The 23,373-nt window shown below is 38.7% G+C and overlaps 1 protein-coding gene across 13 annotated transcripts in view; it reads left to right on the forward strand.

Annotated features, from left to right (window-relative positions):
* The window catches only part of INPP4B (inositol polyphosphate-4-phosphatase type II B), an 887,198-nt gene that overhangs the window by 148,410 nt on the left and 715,415 nt on the right, over nt 1-23,373 (forward strand). For all 13 annotated transcript variants that reach the window (XM_015101375.4, XM_042234315.2, XM_060400642.1 and 10 more), the window contains one exon: nt 7,238-7,300. The gene's annotated coding sequence lies outside the window, so the exon portion shown is untranslated. The remainder of the gene's footprint in view (nt 1-7,237; nt 7,301-23,373) is intronic.

Here is a 23,373-nt window from a genome sequence, read left to right on the forward strand (position 1 = left end):
AGTATCCTATCATTTTGCCTTTTTATACTGTTCATGGGGTTCTCAAGGCAAAAATACTGAAGTGGTTTGCCATTCCCTTCTCCAGTGGACCACATTCTGTCAATTGATATGTATAATAAAAAGAAAAACTGGACTGCAGATGAGAATGTAGGAAGATGTGGTAGCATTTCAGAAGGTGCTATAAAAATAGCAATTATTGCTGAGTCCTCATGTGAGTCATACTCTTGAGTAAATGTCTGCCACTCTGGGCTTAGTTTTCTCATCTGAAAAATGATGTCATTGTACCTGACACCTTTTAGTTTATTTTTCTTGGGGATGGATGACCCAGACAACCTTTGGGTCAATGGTCAGTGCTTTCAGATTTATTTGTTTTCTTCTTCTCTTCCCCTATGGCACAGTGACTGTGGGCTGCAGTGGGCCTCTTAGGATCTCATTTTGGGTGAGTGTAGTATGGGGGCCATGCCCTGCTCAGGGTCCTCGGGAACTTCTGTCTCCCTGGGACACCATACATTGGTTGTGGGATAATGGGATTCTGTCTCAGGTTCATGTCTTTTTTTTTTTTTTCCCTTATTTTATTTATTATGCTCAAGACTTTTGGAGCTTCTTGAATCTGAAGTTTTACAACTCCTGAGTTTTGAGGAAATCTGAGCCTTTTATCTCTTTAAACGCTGTCGCCCATTCTCTGTTATCTCTCTGCACCCCTTTTAGATGAATACTGGAGCTTTTTCTTGTTTTATTTTTGTAAATTTTTGGGGGGCACTCCATGCAGCATGTGGGATCTTAGTCCCTTGACCAGGAATCAAACTGGTACCCTCTGCAGTGGAAGTGCAGAGTCCTAACCACTTGGCCATCAGGGAAGTCCCTGGTTCATGTCTTTAGACATTTCTTTCCCTCTGTTGGGCTTCCCTGGTGGCTCAGAGGTTAAAGTGTCTGCCTCCAATGCGGGAGACCTGGGTTCAATCCCTGGGTCAGGAAGATCCCCTGGAGAAGGAAATGGTAACCCACTCCAGTATTCTTGCCTGGAGAATCCCATGGACGGAGGAGCCTGATAGGCTACAGTCCACGGGGTCGCAAAGAGTCAGACACGACTGAGCAAATTCACCTTCACTTTCCCTCTGCTGCTGCTAAGTCTCTTCAATCGTGTCCAACTCTATGCAACCCCATAGATGGCAGTGCACCAGGCTCCTCCTCTAAAGCCCCCTAATTGCTTCTATGTTGTGTTAATGCAGAATGCTGGTGTTCTCAGAGTTCTCTCCAATCTGTGCCCTGAAAAGTAGTCTGTTAGTCCAAAAGCTCCTATGACCATGTTCATGTGGGGTTTAAACTTAGACAAGGAAAATAATGACTCGGTGCTGACCCCCTCCTCTTCTCTCTCCTACTCCATACAGCACTTGAGCCTGGATGGTTTTCCTTATCATTGACATCACACCCTACATTTTCTGTACTCTTAGTATTGCAGAACTCTGTGATCTGTTTCTCTAGGTGTGCCTTCTAATGCATTAATGGTAACTAACGTGTTTCTAAAGATCCTGTTTTCTCTAAGGAAAACTTGGTATACAAGATTGTTTTCTTGCTTTGGACCCAGAATTCTTTGTGGATGTTAAACTCTAAACATCTTTGTTTTTTTTATTTTTTGTATCTTGTATGCATTCATGCTAAGACGCTTAAGTCATGTCCAACTCTTTGCGACCCTATGGCCTATAGCCTGCCAGGCTCCTCCGTCCATGGAATTCTCCAGGCAAGAATACTTGAGCGGGAAGTGATTCCTGTTTCCAGGAGATCTTCCTGACCCAGGGATCGAACCTGAGTCTCTTTTGTCTCCTGCTTTGGCAGGCAGGTTCTTTACCACTAACACCACCTGGGTAACACTTTTATTTATCTTAGGACACTCCTAATCCTTAGGTAGAGAAAATGCTACCTGCGGTAGAAGGGTGGAGTCAGACAAAGAAAAATGCAAAATCTTAAATATAGATCTATTTCAAAGTAATAGCATCCTTGTTATATGATGGCCTATTATTTCTCTCATTTATTACCTCCCTCTGCCTCTTTCCTATCTGAAATATTTGTTCAAATGTTCTGTAAATTGTATGCAACAATAAGGATGTTATGCAATTTCTATCAAAGAACATGGTGAGATATTTATGCTACAGACGTTACTTCTTTTTATATTTGTAAATAGATATTTAATACATACAAGTGGCTGTGTACTTATTAGGACTCTCCTTCACATGTGCTGAATATTGAATTAAGCACTAAAGGGAACAGACAAGAGGTGCAAGTTCCTAACAATGTTTTAGGAACTTAAAATATAGTTGGAAAGACATGATAACACAAGACAACCCAAGAAAGCAGTATAAATGATAGCATTTATTATAATTGCTATGCAGGGTCAAATAATGAAGAAATCAGCAGAGTTCAAAGTACCTGGGGGTCACTTTCTGGAGAAGCTGGCATTAAGTGTTTGGTAGGGTGGTAACTTCGGAAGATGCTGAAAAGAAAGGATTGAATGGCCAGCAGAAGGAATAGACACAGAGAAAGGAAATGGGATGGAAGAACGTGGGAACCATGAGGCACTTTGCCTGACTGAATAGGAGAAGTTATATTTAAGAACAATGTAAAATTTACAGAATGTTCAGGAAGCCCTAAAAAAAATCCAGTAGACATTTTCTAATTTAAATTTTCATTGGATCATAGTTGCTTTACAATGTTGTGTTATTTTCTGCTGTATAGCAAAATGAATCACTCATATGTATACATATATCCACTCTTTTTTATATTTCCTTCCCATTTAGGTCGCCACAGAACTTTGAGTAGCATTCCCTGTAAACATATTCTGCAATTTGTAGCTGCTTCCCCTATGGGTCTTCTAAAGCTCAAATTGCGAAAACTAATATCACAGGAAATAAAATTGGAAAATTTTGAACTCTTAAGGCAATACCTATCAGACACCAAAGTGATATATGAGACACATTACCTTGTATAAATTCCCTCAAGGTGGTTAGATGACCCCTACATTCCTAATACAAAAGGGGTGGGGAACCTGGAAATTAAAGGCAGATTTCTTCGGTATGAGCTGAGGCTCCAGGAGACATGTCCACAAGGAGGTAGGTTGAATAGCATTTTCACATTTCCCCTCTTAGTGCTGGAGAGAGACGCATCAGTGAGAGTGTAATGTGTGCCCCTTGAAGTTTTGGAGGTGGAAGTAGAGACAGTGACTCGAAAGGCCAGGAGATGAGCTTGTGAATAGCTCATGGTAGAGCACTCGAGAGATGCTGCAAGGGGGTTAGCCCATTTTCCTGGGGTTCATTGGAGAGTTCCCTGTGGAGCAGATGTGAGACTTGAGTGTGGGAGAGCCACCCTGAGGCTGTCCGGATCCTGTCCCCAAAGACTGTCCGAAGGCTGAACTGGTCTCAGCAGGTAGAAGCTAAAGGTGTCACTTGGAGTTGTGATGTCATAAGTGAGAAAGTGAGATATTTGATTCCTGTCAAGGGTTGTACAGATGAAAGAAAGGTCCCTAGTGATTGGAGAAGGGGGATAAATCACTGAACCTGGGAAAGGAATCAGCTTTAAGTAGACACCAGCCCTCTTAGGTCAGTGACCAGGAAGTTAACTTTCCTTCTCCACTGACCACTTCTTTCCCCAGCTCCCCTCTTTCACTCCACTCCTATATTCCAGAGGCCTAGGAACCAAGGTTGACTAGATGGGGAGGAAGGACCTGGGGAAACAATAGAGGACCTTCTTCACTGGCTTTTGGTTTCTACTGTAGCAAGCTATGGAGATTATACAATTTAGAGAAAGACAAAAATCATATGATATTGCTTGTATGCAGGATCTTAAAAAAGGGTAAAAATGAACTTATCTACAAAACAGAAATAGAGGTACAGTTGTAGAAAATATACATATAGCCCCCAGTGGGTAGGGGGTAGTATTGGAAGATTGGGATTGACATATACACACTACTGTATGTAAAATTGATAACTAATAAGGACCAACTGTGTAGCACAGCTGGGTAGCCCTTTTAGCACAGGGAACACTACTCAATACGCTGTAATGGCATAGATGGGAAAAGAAGCCAAGAAAGAGTGGATATATATATGTGTGTGTGTAATTTATTCACTTTTCTGTCCATCTGAAACTAACACAAGATTGTACCTCAACTCTACTCCCATACAAATTATAATTTTATGTATTTATTTTTGGCTGTGCCTGGTCTTAATTCCTGCATGGGCTTTTCTCGAGTTGTGGCAAGCAGGTGCTGCCCTCTAGTTGGGGTCTGGGGCTCCTCATTGCCGTGGCTTCTCTGGTTGCAGAGCAGAGGCCCTAGGGCCTGGGGGCTTTGGAAGTTGCAGCTCCCAGGCTCTAGAACATAGGCTCAATCGTTGTGGCACAACGGGGGTAGTTGCTCTGCAGAATGGGCGTCTCCCCAGACCAGGAATTGAATCCATGTCTTCTGTATTGCTGGCAGCCAGATTCCTTACCACTGAGTCACCAGGGAAGCCCTACTCCCTTAAAAATTAAATGAAAAAAGAAAAGATTTAAAAAAAAATTAAGTTTAAGTCACCTTTCCATATGTAGCTGGGTATTCTGATTTCTAAAGTGAGATTATGTTTGGTGAATCAATATAATTTTTTTTAAGTTTCAAGTGATCAGGGTATGGATGAAGGCCCAAGTCTTACTGGCTCAAAAGATGTTGCATTCATTTCCTGGGGCTGCTATGACAAACTCCCACAATCTGGGTGGCTTGGGGCAGGAAACATTAGTTCTCTCACAGTTCTGGAGGCTAGAAGTCCAAAGTCAATAGGACTTAGTCAGTAGGGCAATGTTGTATCCAAAAGCGCCAGAGGGTCACTTGTTCCACGACTTTCTCGGCTTCCGTTGTTGCCGACGATCCTTGCACTCCTTGGCTTGTAGGCACATCTGTGCCTTCCTAGTTACATGGCCATCTCTCTGTGTCTCCGTCTTCATGTGGTAGTCTCCTGTCTGGGTGTATGTTTTTGTATCTCATCTTATAAGGACACCAGTCATGTTAGATTGGTGTCTACTCTGTATAATGTCATCTTAACTTACATGTGTACTTAATCTACCTGCCAGACTCAGTCTTTCCAAGTCCTTCTGTCTTGTAAAATTTTGTGGACCAAACAGGACTGACGGTCAGTCAGTGTACATCAGTTCAGTTATTCTGACTGATTTTTTAAAGATTATTTATTATTTTTCTCAAATTTTTATTTTATATTGGAATTTACTTGGTTTACAATGTTGTGTTAGTTTTCGGTATACAGCAAAGTGATTTAGTTATGAATATACATATATCTATTCTTTTTTAGATTCCTTTCCCATATAGGTTATTACAGAATATTGCATAGAGTTCTCTGTGCTATACAGTAAGTCCTTGTTTATCTAGTTTATATATAGCAGTATATATATGTTAATCTCAAACTCCTAATTTATCCCCTTTATACTTTCCCCTTTGATAACCATAAATTTGTTTCCTGTCAATCTGTTTCTGTTTTGTAAATAAGTCCATTTGCATCATTTGTTTTTAGATTTCACATATAAGTGATATCATTTGATTTTATGATTGTTTTTTAAATGACCCTTTCCTGGCTGCATTATATCCTTTCAATTCTTTCTGTTGCTTCAGCACATTTTATATTGTTTAATGATGGTATTTTCATGAATTGCTTGAAATAATTGTCTACAAATGTTTCCTTCACTTGACAGTGTTTTTCTTGAGTCCTTTTTGCTTATAATGGTTTCCCTAAAATCTGTTGACTGCAGTAGGGCCTCACAAGGTGTTTTTTTGAATTGAATTGCGTATTCACAAGAGTAGACAAGGGTCAGCTGCTTTAAGTGAATCTTGAAGTATCCCAATTTCTTGGAGGACATCTTTAAATTAAAATCCTCAGCAAAGTCAAGGGAAGCCGCTGCAGGGGAGTGACAGCTTACTCATCCTCCTGAAATGCAATTTAATCTTTTTCCCTTATCTGCCCATAGTCCTAAAACAACTCTTTATTTCCTTTGCCCTCATTGACTGACTAATAAATCAACAAATGAAGAACTATCCAGTATGGTATGATTTTAATCATTCCACCATGTGGCTCACTAGGGCAATGATTTTCAAAAGGGTTGCAAGATTTTTTAGAAGGAGAACAATGATAATAATAGTAATAATGATCATAATTATATTGACTAACATTATTAGGTCTGCGTCTTTTCTATGTATTTGACTTATTTATTTATGTTATCAATTGTATGAAGTAGGAAGAATTACCATTCTGATATTACAGATGAGAAAAGTAGGTTTCTAGAGTTTCATTCCCTTCCCTAAGTTCACACACCTAGTAAGATGTTGTGGTGATTGCAATTATATGATTGTTCTTCTAATGACTGTTACAGTCAATTAATCAACATTGCTTTTAACTGCTAATATTTCTTCAAATAACTTTCTTAAGAGGAGATTTTAAAATTCTTACCTATCTATGTGACAGTTCTTTTTGGAGAACTATTGCTCAGACTTGAATTTCTTATCCTGCAATCTGAACATTCAGATAATGATGCAATAAAATCTTTTATGGGACACTCCTCAAGATGGTTATATGGTAAGGGAGGGAATAAGGTATATTTTCATAACTTTTGACTCCTATCAAGTACTTTCCTTCTCGGAGCAGCATAGAAAAACCCTGAAATTGCGGCTCATAAGGAGGGCAATCTACAATTATTTACTGAGTCATCCCAACAATATCTCATTTTATCATTTTTGTGGAAAGGCATAATAGGAAAATACCCACACTTGTGTGAACATTTTAAAAGCCCTCCTCACTAGGGAAGGGAGGAAACTAAGTTTAGATAATTGCAAATTCCATTTCAGTGTGTTACATTCCAAGTAAATGTTCTGTCTCAACATGGATTGCATCTTATCTTTTGAAATGATTGAAGCTATTGCTTTTCCTTGCTGGAGTGCTGGTCTTGTTCCCATGTGAGAAAAGAGAGAGGCAAAGAAAACGGGGCTGAGGATCTGCAGCAGTCACCCATGCTCTCAGCTGCAGGGGAGAGGGGACCTTTGGGGAAATTATTTGGCATTTAAAGCAAGTGGTTCCCAAGGCAGCTGCTGAATGGAGCTGAATATTTTGTTAAATGATTTTCTTCTCTGACCTTTATTACTAATAAATCTTCTTTAAGCATTTATAGAGTGAAAAGAAAGGTTGTTTTTATTAATCTCTTTTCTTTTTGCCCACAGAACCCAAAGAAATGGTGTTGCCTGGCAAGAGATTTGCTATACTTCATGAAAAATCAGACCAAGGTAATGCTTATTTTAAACTGTTATATATTTTTTCAGTCTGTTTGACTCCGATGCATTCAACTAGTTGGTTTTTTCTTGATTCCTAGTTTTAGCTATTGGATAAGCAATCTGAAGAGTAAATCATTATCTGCAAAGTAGAAGGAATGGTTTTTGATGATCGTCATATTGAAGTAGACGGTAAATTTTAAAATATATATTAGCTTAAAGCACTGTGGATAATGATTAATTTTCTGACACTACACTTGCATTTGTTTAAATGGGTGAATCGGATCTTGACTAGAAGATTGTACTCCAGGGGTTCCCAAACCCTGGGCCATGGACAGATACTGGTCTATGGCCTTTTCAGGCTGCGCAGCAGGAGGTAAGTGGTGGGCTAATTAGCAAAGTTGCTCCATATCACTCACGTTACTTCCTGAGCTCTACTTCCTGTCAGATGAGCGCCTGCATTAGATTCTCATAGGAGCACAATAAATACAATGTACTCGAATCATCCCAAAACCACTACCCCCATCCATGGGAAAAATTTTGTCTTCCATAAAATCTTTGGTCCCTGGTGCCCAAGAGGTTGGGGACTGCTGTTGTACTCTGGAAATAGCTCCAATTAGTGTGGCATATTTACAAATAATAGACAATGAGAGAATTGGTAAATTTTTATAAGATTTTCTTTTTATTTAAGCATTAGTCAGGTGGTTTTATATATTGTTTCTTGAATAGGCAAAAAGATTTTGTACAAATTCCTGGAAAAACTTCATCAAGTTTGATGGAGACACTCTTACGCCAAGCATATATTTTCTTTGGAAAGACTGAATTATAGCATACAGTTGTTGAATAGCATGCCTGATTATACTCAACAGATTGCACGTTTAGTTGCTAAATTTTCCAACTGAGTGTGATTTATTTACATACGTGGGCCCTAGAATGTGAACGCTCATGCAAATATTCTAATGACATATACGCGTAAACAAAGCTGAGCACAGATGCAGATATAAAATGTATGTTTCATGAATAAAGCTGCGGTCTCAAAAGAGTTCTTACTATAAAGTTTCTAGAAGGTTAGACTTATGATGGGAACTAAAGCCATCTATCAATATTATCTACTTATATGACTGAAGCTATGATGTCACTTTACATATATGAACACATAGACTGATTTGTTGAAATGTATAATAGGCTGCATAATAATTGGAGCCAATTGGGTTCTGTTTTTGAGAAATTGATGAATTCCTAAAAAAAAAAAAAAATGAGTGCTGAAACAAAGAAAGCCTTTGAATTAAATGGACATCAGCAGAAAACTAGGCTCTGAACTTTAATTTGCAGTGGAGCAAAAATAAATTGCTAGTTTGAATTACAAACTGGGGTGTTTCTATTTATTTCTGGCTTTAGTTAATGCTTCAAGGGAGCCATAAACTCTTTAAGGAAGTAGCTTCTCTCCTCTAATGGGGATTTGCGATTGTAGGCACTCTATACTAAAATGTTAAATCAAACTGTAAGGAATTTTTTAATGGCTAATGAAATCAGTTGAAGGTTTGCTTTATCAAAAATATTAACTATGACTCCTCAAGAAGAGCATTATAATAAAAACCGATACCTAGACAGTATATAGAAGTGGTTGAAGCTGAGCGCTGTGATATAAGCATAGGGATATGGATGGCAGAAAACTGCTGATTGAGAGGGCATTGATGGAAGATGACCCAGTAAAGTCAGAGAAGGAAACACACTGAGTTGGAGATAATGAAGAGGGTCAAGGGTCCATGCCCTTTAAAATGAAATAAGGGTGAAGAGAGGATGTGCTGACTACCCAGGATGCGTTCATGTGAAATGTTTCTTTTTTCTAGAGGTATGTATATACTAATACATTCGATCTTATTAGACTTTTATTTCATTTATTTAAGATAGGGATAAACTTACTTCAAACTGAATGTAATAAAGAAAGAGGTGAGGCAAAGGAGGGAAATTCCCATTAATGTGACAGAATGTCCAGCATTGTATATCTGGGGTAACAAAATTTGCTTTTTCCCAACATGCAAATAAAACTGGACCTGTTCTGTATGTTGGCCATCCAAGTGCTTTGCTCTGATAATGCTCCCAAAGAGATGATGCTATAGAATACTGGTGTTTGTGTGGAGGTTGGGAGTGGGGTGTGAAGGAGAAACTGGGGTGGGAGAAATGGTGTTCATGTCATTGCCTCACTAGGGTGGTCCTTTGGGCCCATTGAAATAGGGGTGTTTGCAACTTTATAAAAAAAAATCCTGTTAATAAGGCAAAGAGTGGTGATGTTGTGATGCTCTGTCTTTATTATCTTAAATGGGATATATGCATCTCAATTTCAATCTTTAAATAGTAGAAGTTCAAGGCATATTAGTAAAGCTGTTATTTTTGGACAAATGGGACCATTCAGCTTTTCTCAGTTGCGCGTGATGACTAACACACTCATTTTGAGTACCATTAACTCTGGCAATGGGGCTTGGAGAGCAATCTATTGTGCTAGCAGGCACTTTTGTGTGTGCAGATACCTGAAAGTTCTACATTTGACTTTAAAGAAAAGGGTTTAATAATAACTTTTCATGTAGTGTTTTATTATGTAAAGTCTCCGATGTCTGTTGATTACAATGTTCTTAATTCCCAAATAGAGGCAACTTTGCCTAGTCAGATTAAAATACCCTTCTCTGTACCTAGTAAGATTATGCACAAAAATAAAGCCTGTTATTCTGTTCTATTTTAAACAGGTCCTCGAAATAGACTGAGTTTCAGTTAGGAAAATTTGATGCTTATAATTTATTTATATTATGTAGGAATATTAAATGTTAGTCTCATATGCATTTAACTTCCCTATGGGAAAGTGAAATGGGATAGTAAGGACTCAGCAATTTTTTGATGTACTCTATTGTCTATAAATAGGTTGAAATCTTGGCTTAATATAAATGCATTTTTTGAAAATCAAAAATAAACTATCAGAAGGCTAGTGTACAGCATTATTCATGCTCTAGGGCACTAAGAGATAAGTGATAAATATATTGCTTTGAGATTAGTTTCATTGTGGTCTATTATTATTGGCTCTAGAATAGAACATTCTGTAGATATATATTGACATTTTTTAAAGGATAGAATTCTTTTGATATTTTAACAGCTGACTACAATTATATTTTATATTATTTATTGCAAACTACTGTTAAGTAACAATGGCAAGTAAAGCATCAGATGCGCAGGTTGATCAATCACTTAAAGGCCATGAAATCACAATGAGAGTTCAAAATACTTCTACATGTGTGATGAAAGTGGTGATGTAATTGTCGTGATGCTTTGACTAATGGATGGACAGTAGACACAGTGCTTTACAGAAATAGAACTATAACATCAGACAGTCATCTCCCAAAGATAATTTAAACTGAAAGTCAAAGAATAAATCATTGAACACCTTCATGGAGAAGTGATTAAAATGTAATTCTGAAAGGTGAATTTACATAAGGAAGAGATGATAATTTCTATGAATTTGCTTTTTCTTAAAAATGAGTTTTGTTATTTGCTAAAGTTCTTGGTACTCTTTACTCTTCTGAGAATTAGATTCAGTAGATACTCTATCTTTTTTAAACGAAAGAAAACTCCCATGTATAGTGTTAATGGAATAGTCATATAGAAGCCTTTAGTTGTTCCTGTTTAGTTGCTGAGTCATGTCCGACTCTTTGCGACCCCATGGACTGAAGCCCACCAGGCTCCTCTGTCCATGGGATTTTCCAGGCAAGAATACTGGAGTGGGTTGCCATTTCCTTCTCTGAGGAATCTTCCCAACTCAGTGATCAAACCCATGTCTCCTGCATTGGCAGGTGGATACTTTACTGCTGAGACACCAGGGAAGCCCTATAGAAGCCACAGAATTGTCTCCTACTAATGTTCACATTCTTGCATTTTTCCCCACCTACGTTTCTTACCGTGATTGTTTCTCTCTTCCTCCACTATATACCCTAAACATTCTTGTCTTTCCTTATGCTGGAAACTCCATTTGAAATGTCCAGTTTCTTTCTTCCTTATTCCAAAGCCTGCATAATCTTAACACTGCTCTTTATGGAGCCTTCTGAATTCCTCATCATGCTACAACTATTTCTCTTCCTTAACCCATATTTACTCTGTCAGGTAACCTAGATACACTATCTGTCACACTGTCACTGATTTATGAATATTGCTATATAATAGCTCCCTTGTGTGCATGTATTTATCATGTATGTATATGTACATTATACGACTTTTTTATTCTGTGTAAAGGTACACGCTGACATGGGACTTTCTTTTCCTTTGGTGTGATTGTGAAAGAAGGTTCTTATGTTACCCACTTTTACTCCCACTTGTGAGTGAAGCAGACAGGCTTTGAATGAGTGAAGTCCTCACATCTCTAAGATACCCATTGAAGGAATATTTAAAAAGGAGGTTCAAGAGGTAGGGGTATATGCATAGCTGATTCATGTTGTTGTAGAGCAGAAACTAACATAACATTGTAAAGCAATTATCCTCCAATTTAAAAAAAGCTAAAACATTCCTTTGTACTATGAGGATTATAATTTAGCAATGTTTTATATCAATTAGGACTAATTTAAGAGCTTTCTCTTCCTTTATGGTATCTTTTCAATGTGAATAAAATATAAAATCAAATATTCTAATTTATAAAGCAAATAATTTTCAACTATCAAAATACATTTCCCTCATCAAAGGGAGGTTGCCTAATTCAGAGGTTGTCCAATTCAATTACCTATTGGCTCTGTGCCACTTTGCACATGCCGTTGGAGAAAACTCGAACCCAAGCTACTCAATGAAGGCAATTTTGCCTAAGGGCAAAACAGTGATTATAAGGACACTACCTATTGCATATCTTACGTCAAAATCAGTTGGGAAAAAAAGTTATAATTTGCCACCTCAGTCAACTTAATATTTATCTACTGTGTTCACTGAATTGATGACTGGATTGGAAATCCACTCCAGTATTCTTGCCTGGAGAATTCCATGGGCAGAGGAGTCTGGTGGGCTGCAGTCCACGGTGGTTGCAGTCGAACACCACTGAGCAACTAACATTTTCTCTTTTTTGTTTTTTCTTTTTCATATATGAGTATGTTTGAACCTTTCTTTCTCCGGATGTATGTTTTTAAAGCATTTAAAAATTATGCCACTAGATGTCAGCAGCAACCTCCTAGGGTTCCTGCGGCCTTAAATTATAACAAAATTGGTACCTGATTAGAACATCTTATCTGAGAATAGTAAATATTCATTTTGCAAGTTTAAAAAATATTTTGAGATATGAGGAAGGTCAAATATTATATAATATTTAGACATTATTTTTCGACTGGTTTTTGCTCACATGTGACAGGTTACTTTTTTAAATGTATTTTTAATTGGAAGATAAGTGCTTTACAATGTTGTATTGGTTTCTGCTGTACAACAACATGAAGCAGATACACACACACCCCCTCCCTTTGAGCCCCCCTCTCCCCCTGATCCCAGCCCTCTAGGTCGTCAGAAAGCACCAGGCTGAGTTCCCTGTGCTATACAGCAGCTTCCCACTAGTTATCTGTTTTACACATGATATATGTCAGCTATTCTCGCAGTTCACCCCACCCTTTCCTTTACCCCACTCTGTCTGTGAGTTCAGTCTCTGCATCTACGTCTCTATTCCTGCCCTGCAAATAGGTTCACCAGTACCATTTTTCTGGATTGCATCTATATGCATCAACATATGATACTTGGACGGCTTACTTTTGCTTCCAGTATTCTCTCAACTAACAAGATGGCGTGAAGAAACATGTGCGAGGCCGAGGAGTTTGTCAGAAATTGGACCTGATGCCGGAGCTGGAAATTTCTGTTTTAATGCCTTATGACTCATTTATGCTGTGATGGCATGGGTATTTGTGCTCTGGCATGTTGCATTCTGTTTTTGTAGAAGCATTTTTGGAGCTACAACCTGTCAGAAGATGGTGTGGTATTAATTTTTCAGCATCCGCATCTGTGCACTGTTTCCTTGGTAATGTCTAAACTTTCCTGGATCTGTGCTCTTTTATTGCTAGATACTCAGAACATTTTGATAGATGCCAAACACCCATAATACTCTTTCAGTTCAGTTCAGTTCAGTCGGAAAGAGTCGGACATGACTGAGCGACTGAACTGAACTGAAAGAATATTATGGGTGTTTGCTCACCAGTTGACAAAGAAGACAGTCTAGAAATATGAAAAGAATGCTATATGCTATTTTTCATGAATTATAATAGATGTGATTGTTGAATCCTTAAGATAGCAGTTTACAGTATCAAAAATATTCTTTTTTCCAGCCATTAATTATAAATTATAGTATGGGCCAGTGTTCAATAGATACTATTACATATTCATTATTTTAAATAATGCAGCTATTATTTGGTGAAATCAGATTCACATTACCAGGAAGATTCAGACTAATCTATTAAATTTTAGTTATCAGTTGAAATTCAGTCTTAGGTGATTGGCTATGAGTTGACCAAGCATGAAGCAGATTTTTAAATGATTATGAAAAAGGTAGAGTTGTTCCCATTTGGAACAACTGTTTTGGAAAAATCCTGCTTTCAGAACATTTTAAAAAACACCTTAGCAAAAGTTGGAAAAGAGAACTGTGAAACGTTTCCTTTCCTGAAGCCAGTTTTACCAAAGAAAATACTAATGTAAATGGTATACCCTTATCACTTTTCAGATTTAAAAAATTGCTTTAGTTGGTTCAATGAGGGGGCTAACTCAGCTAGTCCATAGGCTAAGGAAATAATTCCTTTCATAATGAAGTTGTTATATTTGAGAATTATTGGTTTAAGAGATTATCAGCAAGTTTCTTGTTTTTTGCATTCCTGTTTTAGAACTACCCGTGAAAAAGACTTAACCAAGATTTTCCCCCAAGCGTGTGGTTGTTACTCTTTAGTTATGCTTGTAGGCGATAGGGCAAACATATGATCTCATGCTGCTGTTGCTTGACCCATGTAGTTTCTTCACATGGAATAGGTGCAGTGATGTCATTAGCCAGACGTTCAGTTAAAGCACTCTCAGCATTGAACTGGTGCGGAAGCACACCATTATGGTACCTTCTGCACTTGCAGTACCTACCCCTCCATCAGGGAGTCAGGGCTGGCGTGAGACTGGGGCGTCTGTCTGCAGTATGTCCCTTTCTTCACCTTTGGGAATAGTTCAGTGACTCAGATGTAGTCTTTTGAGGTAGAGACACTGACAGTTTCACGCAGACTGTTACAGCTCCAGATTAAGAAACTAACCCCTCCTCTTCCAGCGCCGCTGGTGTGTTTCTCCATAGCGTGTTCATTTGCCTGCGCATTGTCACAGATCAAGTTAAAGCAGACAGAAGATCAGGTTCCCTTGGGGCGGTTCCAGAAACCCAGACAACTCAGCCTGACAAAGACCACTTGAGGACTTCCCTGGCAGTCCAGTGGTTAAGACTCCGTGCTCCGAGTGCCAGGAGTATGGGCTCAATCCTTGGGTGAGGAACTGAGGTCTTGCACGCCGCCACTCTGTGAAGCCAAGAAATAAATGCAGAGTAAAGCTGTTTAAAAACAAAAGAAGGACCACTTCGCGGCTGGTGCATCCCAGATTCTTCCAACCTCCTTTCCATCCGATTCCTCTTCCAGGTGTGGTCTCCTAGCCCATGCAACCTGCTTGAAGCTAGGCCTGCGTATGATTAACTTATTTCTACCTGGATGACTTTGCATTTGCTCTTACATTTTTCTCCTCTCCCAACTTCTTACTAATTTCAGAGAGAAGAATGTAGTAGGGACACTTCTCAGGAGCTAGTTGGTCTGGTTTGCATTCAAATCCCAGATAGGTGATTTATTAGCTTGTTGCTGCCTGACCTAATGCAGGCTGTTTACCCCATGGGAGATCTCATATTGGTTTCTTCTACAAAACTATGAAAGAATACTTAAATGATTGAGTTAATGTTAATATTAACTTAGCATATTAATATTAACTTATAATAACAACTGACACATAGTAAGTGCTAATATATATTAGCTACTATATATCAACTCTATCCAGTCAGTCTCAAAATTTGCTTCCATAAAACTTAGTCTGAGCACTTATCATTCTTCATACAGTGATTATTAATCTCATTGGCATATATTTGCAGTTTTGCCTGCCCACCTGTCAGTATTTTTATATTTGATGATCTGTACAACTTGGTATATTATTCTCCTCATCAAAAAGTAAGATAATAATACTTGCCATAGCCAGACCAAGGGTTATTATGAAGACAAAATTGGAAGGACTTCCCTGGCAATCCAGTGGTTAGGACTCTACACTTCTGATGCAGGGGTATGAGTTTGAACCCTGGTCAGGGAACTAGGATCCCATATGCCATGCAGCATGCCCTCCCCGCCCCCCCAAAAAAAAAAACCAAAATGGAGAACAAGAATGATAACAAGGTTATCTTTCATTTCTGCTTTTGTTATGTACAAAGAACTGAATCAGGAGATTTACTTACCTTGAGTGATCACATAATACCATACACACGTTTGATGTGTGATGTCCAGGGAGGCGATGAATCCACATTTAATTGAAAACAAGGAGACAGCAGAACATCCAAGTGCAAAAATCAATTAGGAACGGAAATGTGTTGAGGTCAGAAGAGAAGTTACAGCCTGAGATGGAGTTTTGCTTGAAGCTGTTTAAATGAATGAATGACTTACCGTGGCAGACAGAGAGTAGCCATGAAAGAGCTCCTGCACCGCCCACCCACACGCCATCCATACACATACCCCGGTCAGAGGGGCGAACCTCACAGTCATGTGTTTCTCCAGCTTTTGTAAAAAAAAAAAAAAGGAGTGTATAATAATGTTTTCTTGGAGCGAATGCATTTATTCTTTTAAAATCCACAGTTGAAAGTAGCATCAGACCTAGAAGTATTATGTCTGAAAATACTAGGACAGATAACATTTCTCATCTTACCTTTTGACCTGATGTAAATGTCATAACGTCAACAATTAGTCATGCAACAGAATTATTACTGTCATTTTTCATGGAAGAAGTTTGATGTTTGATCTGATTGGTGATATGCTAGCTGGGCATACGTCAGATATATCAGCACAGGCTGTGTGAAGGGCTTTAGAAGATCATGGATTATCCTTTTACTGTGATGGAAATAAATAACTTTCCATTACTATAATATACTTAACTTTTGATAATTTTCTTTCTAATTTATTAAAATGGCTAAAAATGTGATAGATCAGCATTCTCTGTAGCTCTCACGAAACTTATGGTAGACATCACACTTTCTTCTGGCATCTGGGAAACCCATTCTGGGAATGCCGGCAAATTATGGATAATAGTAACAACAAATATTTATCGACTGCTTATTTGACGTCAGGCACTATTCTAAACACAATATGAAGCATTAGGGTATACTGTTATCTCTGTGTGAGTTTTGTCATTATTACTGTGGAACAAACACTTAATGAGCAAGACTTATTGGCACGGATATGCAGATGATATGGGTGGTTTACCATGGTCTCAGCTGGGATTGCTCATGTTCTCTGCTGGACAGGCAGCTGTGAGTTTTTGCTGATCTTGGCTGAGTTCTCTCATGTTCCTGGCTAACATACTGAACGGTGCAGAGTTGTAGAACATTTCCATCATCTTACTGCGTTCTTTTGAGTGGTGCTGCTCTAGTTGGTCAGACATGAGAGCTTCTGCTCTAGTTAACAGGGTTGTGTCTCATTTACATTCACAGAAAAAGTCTGCCTTTTGTAGCCTGTCCTGCATTCTTTTCTAGGCCCTGGATGTGTGGATATTGGTTTATTTTCTTGGCTCCATTAGTTTTCTTTCTTTAGTCCTGCCTGACTTTCAGAACAATTCAATTCACAGAAGTTATCCTAGTAACAGAAGATACAGCTCTGAAAATACTTGAGGGCTATGTTCTCCCAGCAGAGAGTCCTCATTGAGCACACAGGGCTTCTGTTGACTTGAAAGTGAACTCTGGTTGTGAAGTGGGTATTACTGCCTTAGAAAAGAAAAAGAATAACTTCCAGGCAAAAGGGCCTTTCTTCTCCCTAGGTGTAATTTTTCTTGAAAGCTTGTTTATTGATTTTCCTGGTAACAACGGAGCTTGCAAGCTATAAAAGAAAAAAAAAATAGAAGCAGGGAAATAATAGCAACAATCAACAAGTTTATTCATCAGCTCTATCTCATGTAGTCAGTCACACAGGACTATGAAATGAAATGTACCCTATGCCCTAATCCTAGTTTTATTACAGAGTTCATAGAATTTAGTTCATCAGAAGGGAAAGCAAATGCTTCAACTTTCAAGCAAGGTTCTATTCCCAGTATAGAAGGGACTGTGACTGAACTGATGTCATCGTGTGAGCAGAGTGCTGAAACTGGGCTGGAGGCTGCTTAATGGGATAGTACCTAGTACAATTAAAATGGTGTTGATTTTGATCTCTGATCAGTCTGTCACATTGCCTGAAATAACCTCCACTAGCTTCACTTTTCACTTTCATGCATTGGAGAGGGAAATGGCAACCCACTCCAGTGTTCTTGCCTGGAGAATCCCAGGGACGGGGGAGCCTGGAGGGCTGCCATCCATGGGGTCTCACAGAGTCGGACACTACTGAAGCGACTTAGCAGCAGCAGCAGCAGCATTGATCCTATGGGAAAACATCTTCTTAAATTTCTGATCCATGTGATAACACTTTAAAAAGGTTCTATGATCAGGTAATTTTGGAAAATGCTGAATTTTATGTCTCCTTCCTGTAGTTTGATGACACACATTAGAATATTAGTCTCTGAAAATCCTGCTGTAGACAAACCTGTTTAACTTTGTTTAACCCAGCGTTTCCTCGAGTTAGTGGACCATGGAACCTTTTCTACTTTAGTACACTTTTGTGTAATACTCATTCCACCCAGAGGCTAGGTTTCAAGGAAGCACACTTTGTGAAATGTTGCTTTAGAAGAAACCATGGATTCCTAAGAGAGCTTGCTTTAGAACACAAGAGTTACTGTGTATGAGTAACACTGTCGCCACTGACATCCATCCATACTGACTGTGTGTGTGTGTGTGCACGCCCACACATGTGCTCAATTGCGTCTGACTCTTTGTGACTCCGTGGAGTAGCCCACCAGGCTCCTCTGTCTATAGGATTTCCCAGGTAAGAAATACTGGAGTGAATTTCCTCCTCCAGGAGATCTTCCTGACCCAGGGATCAAACCCGAGTCTCTTGTGTCTCTGGCATTGGCAAGAGTATTCTTTACCACTAGCACCACCTGGGAAGCACGAAGTGTTTGCTAAAGAGGGCTATTTCAGGAGGCTCCCTGGGGAGTCAGATGATGGTCAGCAACGTCTTTTCTGGACCGTAAGGCTTTCAGAGCTATGTTTCTAGGAAGGTCAATTTTAGAAGGCAGCAAAAGCTAGATGATTTGCTGAAGAAAACTTTACTAGCCCCTGCGACTTCCAGATAGTGTTCAGTCACTTCCTTCCCCTTGCCAAATAACCGTTTCTCAGAATAGTAGATCCTATCGCTCTTTTCGCTTTCTCACTAACCATTCACTGTTTCATCTGGAATCAACTTTCATTCAATCTCTCATTCCAGTAAAACTCCTCTTTCCCAGATAGCTAGTTTTTTTTTTTTTTCCTTTCTTTCTTCTTCTTCTCTTTACCAAATGTAGTGACTTCTTCTTGGGTGAACTGATTACCCTGTAGGATTTTGGTTTCTGCAGCTTTCAAGTTCTACATTTGTATCTCCAGCCGAGGACACTCATTTTAAGCTTCAAAATACATTCCTACTTTCAAACTTATATCAAAAATTGATCTTACAAACTTGTACTCTAAACCTCTTCCTCCTGTAGACCATTGGAAGAACCATTGTTTACCTAGTCGCCCAAGCCCAAAGCCCAGGAATAGCTCTTACCTTTCCCTTAGTCAATCACATTTCTCAAGATATTATCTCCTCTATCTGATAATCTACATCTCCCTCTATGCCTCAGGTTCTAGAGTCAAATCACAATGCTTCTACCTGATATCTGAGTGATCTTGAACAAGCTTTCTTGTCTGTTATGCCTCAAATTCTCATTTGTTCACTGGGGATAATAGTAATGCCTAAGTGAATTATTGTGAGCTTGTGGAAATTAAATTGGAAAAATTAGAAGAGTAGAGAGAATATTAAGTTGATTAAATTGACATTTTTTTTTTGTTTCCCTAATGGAAGGAAGATGTAGTTATTTATTATTAGGTAGAAATTCTTAGTGGGTTAGTTAGTGTTTTTACAGGGGTAAATATATTTTAAAATGCTATAGAAATAAATTCAGCAATAACAACAAAGCTAAAGTTATGGTTTGGTTTTAATTCAAGGGAAATTTTTATTAATAATTTTTCTCCTTTCATTATGCAATTAAGGGCTATTGTTGGGAAATAAAGGAAGGGAAATGAACTATCTTTACCATCCTTTAGGCTACCAGAATTGATTGTATGTCTGATGAAGCAAATAAAAAAGAAGGACCCCAAAGTAGCATTTCTAGGACATTTTATTATCTGTTCAATCAGTCCAGTGTGAAGCTATCTGCATCTTATAGGGTTAAACCAGCAGGAACATTGTCAATACAAGATGAAACCCTGGTTGTGAATTTCAGACAGTCTCCTATATATGTCTCTTATTTTTTGCTTGATGGTGAAAAACCCTATTAAAAATTGTATTATACACAGGATAGTGCATAGACTAGTGTAGGAGAGCTACAGAGCCGTATGTACTGAGGCATACCTACCCTCAAAAGAAGAATACGTGGCTGATGATAGTCATTCCTTCTCTCAATACATTTTAATGGCTTCCTAGTTATTGTTGTTGTTCAGTCGCTCAGTTGTGTCCGACTCTTTGCGACCCCATGGACTACAGTACACCAGGTGTCCCTGTCCTTCACCATCTCACAGAGCTTGCTCAAACTCATGTCCATTGAGTCGGTGATGCCATCCAACCATTTCATCCTCTGTTATTCCCTTCTTCTCCTTTCTTCAGTTTTTCCCAGCATCAGGGTCTTTTCCAGTGAGTCAGTTCTTCACATCAGGTGGCCAAAGTATTGGAGTTTCAGCTTTAACATGAGTCCTTCCAATGAATATTCAGGACTGATCTCCTTCAGAATGGACTGGTTGGATCTCCTTGGCAGTCCAAGGGACTCTCAGGAGTCTTCTCCAACACCACAGTTCAAAAGCATCAGTGCTTTGGTGCTCAGCTTCTTTATGATCCAACTCTTACATCCATGCTTGACCACTGGAAAAACCATAGCTTTGACTAGATGGATCTTGGTTGGCAAAGTAATGTCTCTGATTCTTAATATGCTGTCTAGGTTGGTCATGGCTTTTCTTCTAAGGAGCAAATGTCTTTTAATTTCATGGCTGCAATCACCATCTGCAGTGATTTTGGAGCCCCCCCAAAATAAAGTCTGTCACAGTTTCCACTGTTTCCCCATCTATTTGCCATGAAGTGAAAGGACTGGATGCCATGATATTCAGTTTTTGAATGTTGAATTTTAAGTAAGTTTTTTCACTCTTCTCTTTCACTTTCATCAAGAGGCTCTTTAGTTCCTCTTTGCTTTCTGCCATAAGTGTGTTATCATCTGCATATCTGAGGTTATTGATATTTCTCCTGGTAATCTTGATTCCAGCTTGTGCTTTATCCAGCCCAGCATTTCGCATGATCTACTCTGCGTATAAGTTAAATAAGCAGGGTGACAATATGTAGCCTTGACGTATTCCTTTCCCAATTTGGAACCAGTCTGTTGTTCCATGTCTGGTTCTGTTGCTTCTTTAAAAAAAAAAACAACTAATTAATTTATTTTCATTGGAGGCTAATTACAATGTTATAATGGTTTTTAACATGAATCCGCCATGGGTGTACATGTGTCCCCTATACTGAACCCGTCTCTCCCTCTTCCCTCCCCATTCCATTCCTCAGGGTCATGCAGGTTTCTCAGGAGTCAGGTCAGGTGGTCTGGTATTCCCATCTCTTGAAGAATAATTTTCCACAGTTTGTTGTGATCCACACATCAAAGGCTTTGGTGTAGTCAATAAAGCAGAAGTAGATATTTTCCTGGAACTCTCTTGCTTTTTTGATGATCCAGTGAATGTTGGCAATTTGATCTCGGGTTCCTTTGCCTTTTCTAAATCCAGTTTGAACATCTGGAAGTTCTTGGTTCACATACTGTTGAAGCCTACTGTTCATGTACTGTTGAAGACCTCCTGAAATGGATCACTAATTCCTGATGTCCTACTGGATATTATATTCCAGGAAGAAGAGACAGACAGTAAGCAAAGTAAAGAATTGTACTGTAATTTAGACAAGGACTGCGCAGGTGAGTAAAGCAGGAAAGAGGGACAGGGTGTCTTGTAAAAGCGTATTTAAAGAGAGAGGCTTGGAAATCCTCACTAGGAGGATGCTGTTTGAGCAAAGACCTGAAGGAGATCATGGGGCCAGTGAGTGGTTCTGATCAAAAGAATAAGTCGATCTGACTTTCCTTTTACCAGGATCACTCTGCCTACCCTTTAAGAATAGATACAAGGGGAGATGAGTCATTAGGTTACTGCAATAATCCAGGTGAGAAATGGTAGTAGATGGGGCCAGGGAGGTATTGTAGTAAGCTGGAGCTGGTAAGTGGCAGAGACAAGGTTCAGTCTTAGTATGCATGGCATCTCAGAGGCCTGTGTTCTGATCTGCAGAAATGCTGGGATTACCAAGGAAGCCTGAGAGAAGGAACAAGATCTAGAGAGAAACACCAGGGAAATAGCAAGAGAATCATTAGAAAGTGATGTCACAGAAGCCAAAGGCAACACAAATAAGAAGGAGGTATGAACAATATTCAGCATGGCAGAGAATTCAACTATGTGTTTGAAGGGGGTCCCTCAAATCTGACAAGTAGAAGGCTGTGGGTGACATTATCAAGAACAATTTTAGTGGATTTACTAGAGCAGAAACAACCATTCGAAACTGGGAATTAAAAAGCTGTAGAGAGAGAATATAGTTACTCGTTCAAGACTAATGGTTTTATTTATGTATATATATACTTCCTAATCCACAGTAAGAAATACATTTTATCCTGTGGTCCACTGTACTAATTTACACGTTTCTCATAATTACTACTTTTTATATGTGCCATGTCCTCTATTTTCTATTCTATTCTATGTAATTTGTTTTTAAAAAATGCTAGCAGTATCTACTAAATTGATTTTATAGCCCACCCTGGGGTCTTGACTCATGATTTGGAAAACACAGTCATGATCAAGATAAAAGATAGCCCGTTATAACCATTGCCCACATTCCCTTTATGACTGTGAGTCTCATATTTTCTCCTTTGTGTTGAAATTTTCAGAAACATGATTTCTTTTATACGGACAGAGTTTTTATTCTTCCATCTGTGGTCACAATCAACAGAATAACTTATTCAAACTTATTTGACTATTTCTAAGACTTCATGGCTGTTCTCATAGATAAGTTTTGTTTTCTTGCCAACTAAACCATTTGTGCCCGTTTCCCTATTTTATTCTGTCTCTATGACATGTAAGCAGGAGAGCCATTATCCATGGCAGAGTGAGTCAACTGTGTTGAGAAGCTTTAACCTCAGTTGGGATTTGGAACAGACCATTTGTGAGCAGTGTTTGACATTTAACTAGGAGAATAAATATTTATCAAATAAACAGATGACATTAAGTCATATTTGGGGGGGACATCAGAGGACTTAGTGTAGATCAATAAAAATAATGATTACTTCCTGTTGTATAAATCTATGCTAATAGTAAAGCTTATAGAACAGTATGAAAAATAAGCTTTACTTTAAAGGAAATAAGAGGAGGGGATAGTAGGCAGTCAAAGGATGTTTGTTCCCCCAAAGATGAAATTGTTGCTAAGTTGAGCATAAGGATGATGTTGAAGATTTTTGAGAGAAGGGGATAATTCATAGAGGTGATATATTAGGGGCAATGGGGGAAGAATTCCACTTAAGGATGGGAAGGATCACCTCTCCTTTGAGGCTGGATGGTTCCAATGTTAGTTAAGTTTGTAGATGAAGAATGGGAAGATGAGATGATTGTTTACTAA

Source organism: Ovis aries, chromosome 17, assembly GCF_016772045.2.
Source record: "Ovis aries strain OAR_USU_Benz2616 breed Rambouillet chromosome 17, ARS-UI_Ramb_v3.0, whole genome shotgun sequence".
Lineage (NCBI taxonomy): Eukaryota > Metazoa > Chordata > Mammalia > Artiodactyla > Bovidae > Ovis > Ovis aries.